Genomic DNA, 6,330 nt, shown 5'->3' with positions numbered 1-6,330 from the left:
CACCCAGCACTCTTCCCTGCCTATGCAGGGGGTCAGACTCGATGATCTCAAGCAAATCCCGGGACGTCTCAAGCAAATCCCGGGACGTCTCTCAAGCAAATCCCGGGACGTCATTCTCCCCCTGTACTCGGCCTTAGTGAGGCCGCAGCTGGAGTACTGTGTCCAGTTTTGGGCTCCACAATTCAAAAAGGATGTGGAGAAGCTTGAGAGAGTCCAGAGAAGAGCCACGCGCATGATCAGAGGTCAGGGAAGCAGACCCTACGATGACAGGCTGAGAGCCCTGGGGCTCTTTAGCCTGAAAAAGCGCAGGCTCAGGGGTGATCTGATGGCCACCTACAAGTTTATCAGGGGTGACCACCAGCATCTGGGGGAACGTTTGTTCACCAGAGCGCCCCAAGGGATGATGAGGTCGAATGGTCACAAACTACTTCAAGATCGTTTCAGGCTGGACATAAGGAAGAACTTCTTTACTGTCCGAGCCCCCAAGGTCTGGAACAGCCTGCCACCGGAGGTGGTTCAAGTGCCTTCATTGAACACCTTCAAGATGAAACTGGATGCTTATCTTGCTGGGATCCTATGACCCCAGCTGACTTCCTGCCCTTTGGGCGGGGGGCTGGACTCGATGATCTTCCGAGGTCCCTTCCAGCCCTGATGTCTATGAAATCTATGAAATCCTTAGTGATCATCTCAGCGATCAGGGGAAAAGGACTGTTGCTCTGTCACCTCAGGCCTGTGACCCCAATCCACAGTTTAAATCATACTGAATTCCCTCATTGGGCTGCTCTGTATTTTTCTCATCCCTCATGCCATTCTGCTGCTCACAGGATCATAGAAAAGAAAATTGAAACTCAAACAAGACTTTTGATTAACTCTTAAAGTCACTTCTCTCCTTTGCATTTTTCTTGGTCAAGCACCTGTCTAGGCTTGGCAGCCTGCAATCCCTTTTTTATGTTAAATAAGGACATTTCTGGGAAAGGAAGCCTATCAGCAATTGGAAGAAAAAAAATCACACAGCCTATTCTTTGATCTTCATTCCACATCAGGTCTTCACCAGAACTAAAATAACATGACTGCTGAAGCTGGGCATGTAGTCTCTTTCAGCTGGTATATTGCTAAATCGGTTCCTGCTACAAAACACTATTATCCCTTTTGACTCCTTGGTGCTGGATTATACTACTGTTTATATTATATATAATACAATCTCTAAATAAATAACATTAAGACAAACAACGAATGTAATCCCACAGCCAAAGGCACAAGTGAAAATATTTCACAGCAGCACCACTTCTATCAATATGCCCGCTCAAAAGGAACCACACTAGGTGCTCAGTGTCCAAAGTGATCGTCCTTGTACATAACATATACAGGTTATGCTACAATTAAAAATCTCTTTCTCTTGCTCTAGTGTTGCAACATTAGGTGTCAGCTCACCATAGGGATACCAAAATGATTCCATTTCATGGTCCTGACCCAAAACCTCTACTTCATGGAGCTAACTTCTTTAGAAGTTGGGGGAGAGGTGCATGACTATCGTAACTATACTCCATCTGATGCTGGTTTCAAATCTCAGACACTTCACACAAAGACCAAATGACAGAACATACTCAACTATCATGCCAGGGCTGTTTCAGCTATCTAGCAACTGTGTTTCTAAAGCTCTTGAACAATCCACTCTTACTGGGCAAGAAGCCAGAGCTAAGCAGTCATCCTGGCCTCCATTTTAAGAAAACACCAAGAAAATAGCACAAAACTCTTCTACTTAGGGTCTCTACACCTGGTTATCAACATTGTACGAGAACACCTCCTATGTAAAACAGAGTATCAAATGCTAAATAGTTTAAAAAACCCAGCTGTACATTTTACGTGCATATTATACTGCTTCTATCCTACGGTTTTAAGAAACTATGATTTTGACACAGTCCATTTTTTCAGAAAAGCAACACGAAAAGTAAAAGAATGAGAGTGCTTGATGCTGTGAATGCTGCTCTAGTTAACAAAAGTTTTATCAGAAAGAATGCAGATGTCCCTAAATGAAGCCATATCTTGGAATCATCTCATCTCCTTGAGGTTGTTCCATAAGAAAATGCCATCAGCTGAAACTGTTCCATCCCCACTCTGTTTGCTCTAGGCTTTATGTCTGCACTGTCCCAGAAGACTGAAACTGTCCCTATGTCTTGCAGATAATGAAGCAGTCACTAACATAGCAGGGACATAGTCCATCGCTTGTTTGAAGATTAGGGGCAAAGCCATCAACCAGCAGTGGAAGATGGCAATGGCATGGAGGTTGTGAACGGATCCAAAAAACAGCCTTGCATGCAAGCTGGAAATTGTGAGCTGTCTTTCACATGCAGCTTCACGTTCAACAAATTACCATAAACCAGCAGTAAAGTGACAAATGTATGGAATGCCTATAATGCTCAACCCCAGGGAAGGCGTGGAATTCCTAGCACCTTGAAGGTAGAAAAAGGATTTAGCCACAGACAAAACCTGGTCACTGAAGATCTGCAATGGACCAAACTGGATCCCATGACTTCCTGTCATTTTGAATGAGGTTTGTACACTCCAATGGATAAGAGGGATAGCATCCAGGATAATTCTTCAAAGTGTTACCCTCTTCAAACTAGAATTAATTTGATCTGTCTGGGCTGAGCATCAGCCATCTCATCTCCAGCCAGAAGCTAATCTCCTGTAGGTACTGGGACATTTTACTCGTAGTGGTTGCATCACTAGAGGATAAGATGTGTTTCTAGATGTCAATCATATAATGTTGACAGCACAGCAGCTCACTCTCTCTCATCTTGTGGATATTGAAAATGGAGTCCCTGAGGCCCTACAGTTTAGGGGCCTCAGGGGAAGAGGATCAGTTCCCCATCAGCATTCAGAGTTCTGATGGGAAGGAAGGACTCATGCCCTTGAAGTGCTGCATCATCGACTCCTGTTATTACACACAGGTAGGCTAGCAGCATCTTGCAGAAAGATCTGGTAATAGAAGCCCAGAGATACAGTCTGTATTTAGGGCTATAAGAAGGATTGTGTTCATGCTTTTCACTCAACTGTGTCACAACCCAAAGGGTGTGATTTTTGTTTTTGTGTGCTTCGGCACTGCTAAATTGTCCCCGCTAAATTGCAGCTTCCTTGCACGGTGGAGTTCTCTGCTGCAAAAGAGAACCCCGGTGCAAGGGAGAATTTCCCGCCAATTTGAAGCTTTCTTTGCAGGGTGCATTTCTTTGTTGCAGCACAGAAGTGCTCGTTGCAAAGAGTTCCCGCCATTTGTATGCTAATTCGAGTCCCATTATTGGCCAGTTCTAAATTATTCACACGTGGCGGCTAGTGATTGGCTTACTAGCCGTATAAGAGGCTTGGGTAGTTTCCGCCCAAGTTGGAGGACTCCACGAACAAGGGAGGAGGAGACTTCACGCTGTGTGAAGATCTCTAAGCGCTGCGGATCCTTATGGACCCAGTGCATTTAAAGCAGGCAACGGAGGTCTGATCAACCTCTAGCCTCTCCCCATCGCCAATAGATTCCTAGACGTATCCCTTCCTGCGCGCAAAAGAACCGGACCCACGAAGCCTAGCAAACTTCGTGTGAGTTTATTCAGAGCTCTTCCGGACGAGTACTTTCTTCGGCTGACACGACAGGCTCGCGTGTTCAGAGCCGTCAGCCGGATTGGGCTAGAGTTCACGAGTTTAGAACTCTTGTCCGCCTCTCTTCTTTCCTGTCTGTAACCGCAACTTAAGCAAGCTTTCCGGCCTGCACCACTGCCGTCTTGGTGTAAGTAAACAATCTTTTAAACTACCGATACGCGTCTGTGCCTAATTCCAGCTCGAAGGCTTTCCCTCTCCGACCCGGCGTGCCCGGGCTGCTGGCCACAGCCCGTGTGCAGTGCGAAAAGGGCTCGGGTCACTCCCGGCCCGCACAAACTGAAGCCTTATTCTGAGGTATCCTGGAAGTTAAGACATGCTGTTGAAGCTTGCTATTTACTATTTTCTTAAATTATTTTATCGAGGAATGAGAAAAACAAATTTTGAGGGAGGATGTCACCAGGGAATGTGAACTCTACCTCTTCTTGCATAATGCCAGAGGCCTCTTCTAACATCTTTCTGAAGTCTCTCAGGAGCCAGAAGTCAGGAAGTTTTGCCAAGGAGAGAGAGAAAGACTCCTGTAGGTTTGTTATGCCATGTACAAGACGAAACCTATAACCAAAACAGGTTTGCTGTGCATTAGCCCCTTTGGAATCCAAATCAGTTCACTCACTCAATAAATCAGTTATCTTGGCTGTATAGGCCAAGACCACAAAGCAAAATATGGTCAAAAGCAACCCAACCCTCCCACTAACAGGGGAACTAAAGAAGAGTTCCTCTTACAAAATTACATTGGCTAAAATGTATCTATACCCTGTAACTCTTTTTGATGTGAAGAGAAATCATCACAAATATCAAAGGAGAAAATACCCCCTATATAGAATCATCAAAACGTTTTTGAAGGGTAAATAGTGTAGTCCATAAACTTCCCACATTCCAGTTTCTGTGGTCAAAGAGCTAAAGCATGCTATTCAAGATGAATGAGTATTATCACATACCTTGTAAAACAAGTGGCTGAGCACAAGCTATCAATATTACAATATTTATGGTGGCATGATGCATATATTTATTAAATATTGTAACTTTGATATAGATTAAGCATATCACCCATGCTGTTTTTCTGGCAGTAACCCCTACAAAACTTGCCCAATCAACAGTTTGCAGTGTCCTGTGGTTTTATGAAATGGAAAAATTCAATTCTACAATTCAAAGAATAATAGAGATGTTTAAAAATATGGAGGAAGTTATAACCTTCTCTAAAAGGATGGAGATGCTGTTTTACTTAGACAGACACTTCTGCATTAGAGGTCTGGCTTCATTTTTGGAAGTGTGATATGTACTTTTTTTCTTTTTCTCCCTGAAAAATGACTTCACTGAATTTAGCTCTAAGGATGAAATACTAAAACGAAGATGATCATATATTTGTTTTTTCTGCAACTGATGAATAAGAATTAAATGAAATTTAGATGCTGAAAATGACAAAAACAAAGCTAATCATGAAGTTACAGGAGCAGAATACAAAATATGGGAAATTAATGAGAAAGGGAAATAATGAAACAAAATGAGTAATCACAAGAAAAACTGAAATACTATGCACAGACAACTCTTATAAGTGTCATCAAAATCTGACTGTACACTGAAGTCATCATTTCTCCCAAAAGCACAATCAAATATTGGAGTTACATTAAACAAGGGACAGTTTAAGTATTTCTGTTATAAGTATAATGCAAATGGATGAGAGGCTCCACATAAACCTCCAGCTTCACTACCACTGCCAGAAAACATTGGAAAAAATGGCCAAAGTCATAAGACAGCAATGGACAGTAAGTCAAAAAACGGTTGACTATTTTAAAGAAAAGTTTGAAATAGAAAGGCACAGCCAGTGCCTTGATTTTGGGCAATATCACGGTGAGACACACGACTGGCAAGTGGGTACATCAGGCACTTGTAAAAGGTGCTGCCACAGAATTTCTCCCTTTTTCTCCAGCTTCTTCTCTTTTTCCTCTAGGTTCTTTCAGCCCAGCTCCCCAAAAGGCCAGAAAAATATAGTTTACAGCATATGCGGTATATAAATTCATGGCATAGAAAATTCTGTTTTAATACAAAGCTCTTGTGCGTGGGTGTGCTTCTATAAAATAAAAGGCATTGTTACTCTGCCAGGTATGAATCCATATCCTGTGATGAAACCAGGACTTAAAATTCTGTTTTGACAGCTACTTGTACAGTTATTTTTCCACCAGAGATTTGATTTTTAAATGAGTGCTAGGTGTTTAGTGATATCATCAAAAGATGAATCAAAAATGACATTTGGAGGGAGAATGAATTAACAGTTGTGAAAAAAGTTCCCTGCTTGAAATGCCTACTATCATATATTAGCCAGTCATTCCATCCCCTCCTCTAATTAGACAGTCACAGCTAAAAATCACATTGTATATAGCAATTAATCTTGCCTGTGATGTGCTATTTTGGAATTTATTTTAATTACATGATTAAATTATAACTGAATACACTGAATAAAAGTGAGTTTCCAATTAATATTTATAAGCTTTCTCTGTATGATGTAAAAATGCCCTGTACAATAGCCATTCTAGGTTATAAAGGCCTACTGAAGAGTTCTTGACCAGGTAAGGCTAGAAATCTAATAAATGTTACCCTTTTAGAGGTTAATTTACAGGAAGTCTCTTCGAACAATAATACTCCTTTTCTCTATAAACACTTAAACTACGCAAATAAACTACGCACTAAGAG

The 6,330-nt window shown here is 42.0% G+C and overlaps 1 protein-coding gene across 6 annotated transcripts in view; it reads right to left on the bottom strand.

The window, feature by feature from the left end:
* Positions 1 to 4,115, bottom strand: part of PLCB4 (phospholipase C beta 4) — a 361,997-nt gene extending 357,882 nt beyond the window's left edge. For 5 of the 6 annotated variants that reach the window (XR_003093691.1, XR_003093694.1, XM_025202256.1 and 2 more), the window contains exon 1: positions 4,062 to 4,115. The gene's annotated coding sequence lies outside the window, so the exon portion shown is untranslated. The remainder of the gene's footprint in view (positions 1 to 4,061) is intronic. The other variant, XM_025202236.1, reaches the window with a different exon arrangement.
* Positions 4,116 to 6,330: the final 2,215 nt, after the last annotated feature.

This window comes from Alligator sinensis, unplaced genomic scaffold (genome assembly GCF_000455745.1).
Source record: "Alligator sinensis unplaced genomic scaffold, ASM45574v1 scaffold140_1, whole genome shotgun sequence".
Lineage (NCBI taxonomy): Eukaryota > Metazoa > Chordata > Crocodylia > Alligatoridae > Alligator > Alligator sinensis.
This window is presented reverse-complemented; position numbering and strand designations above follow the sequence as displayed.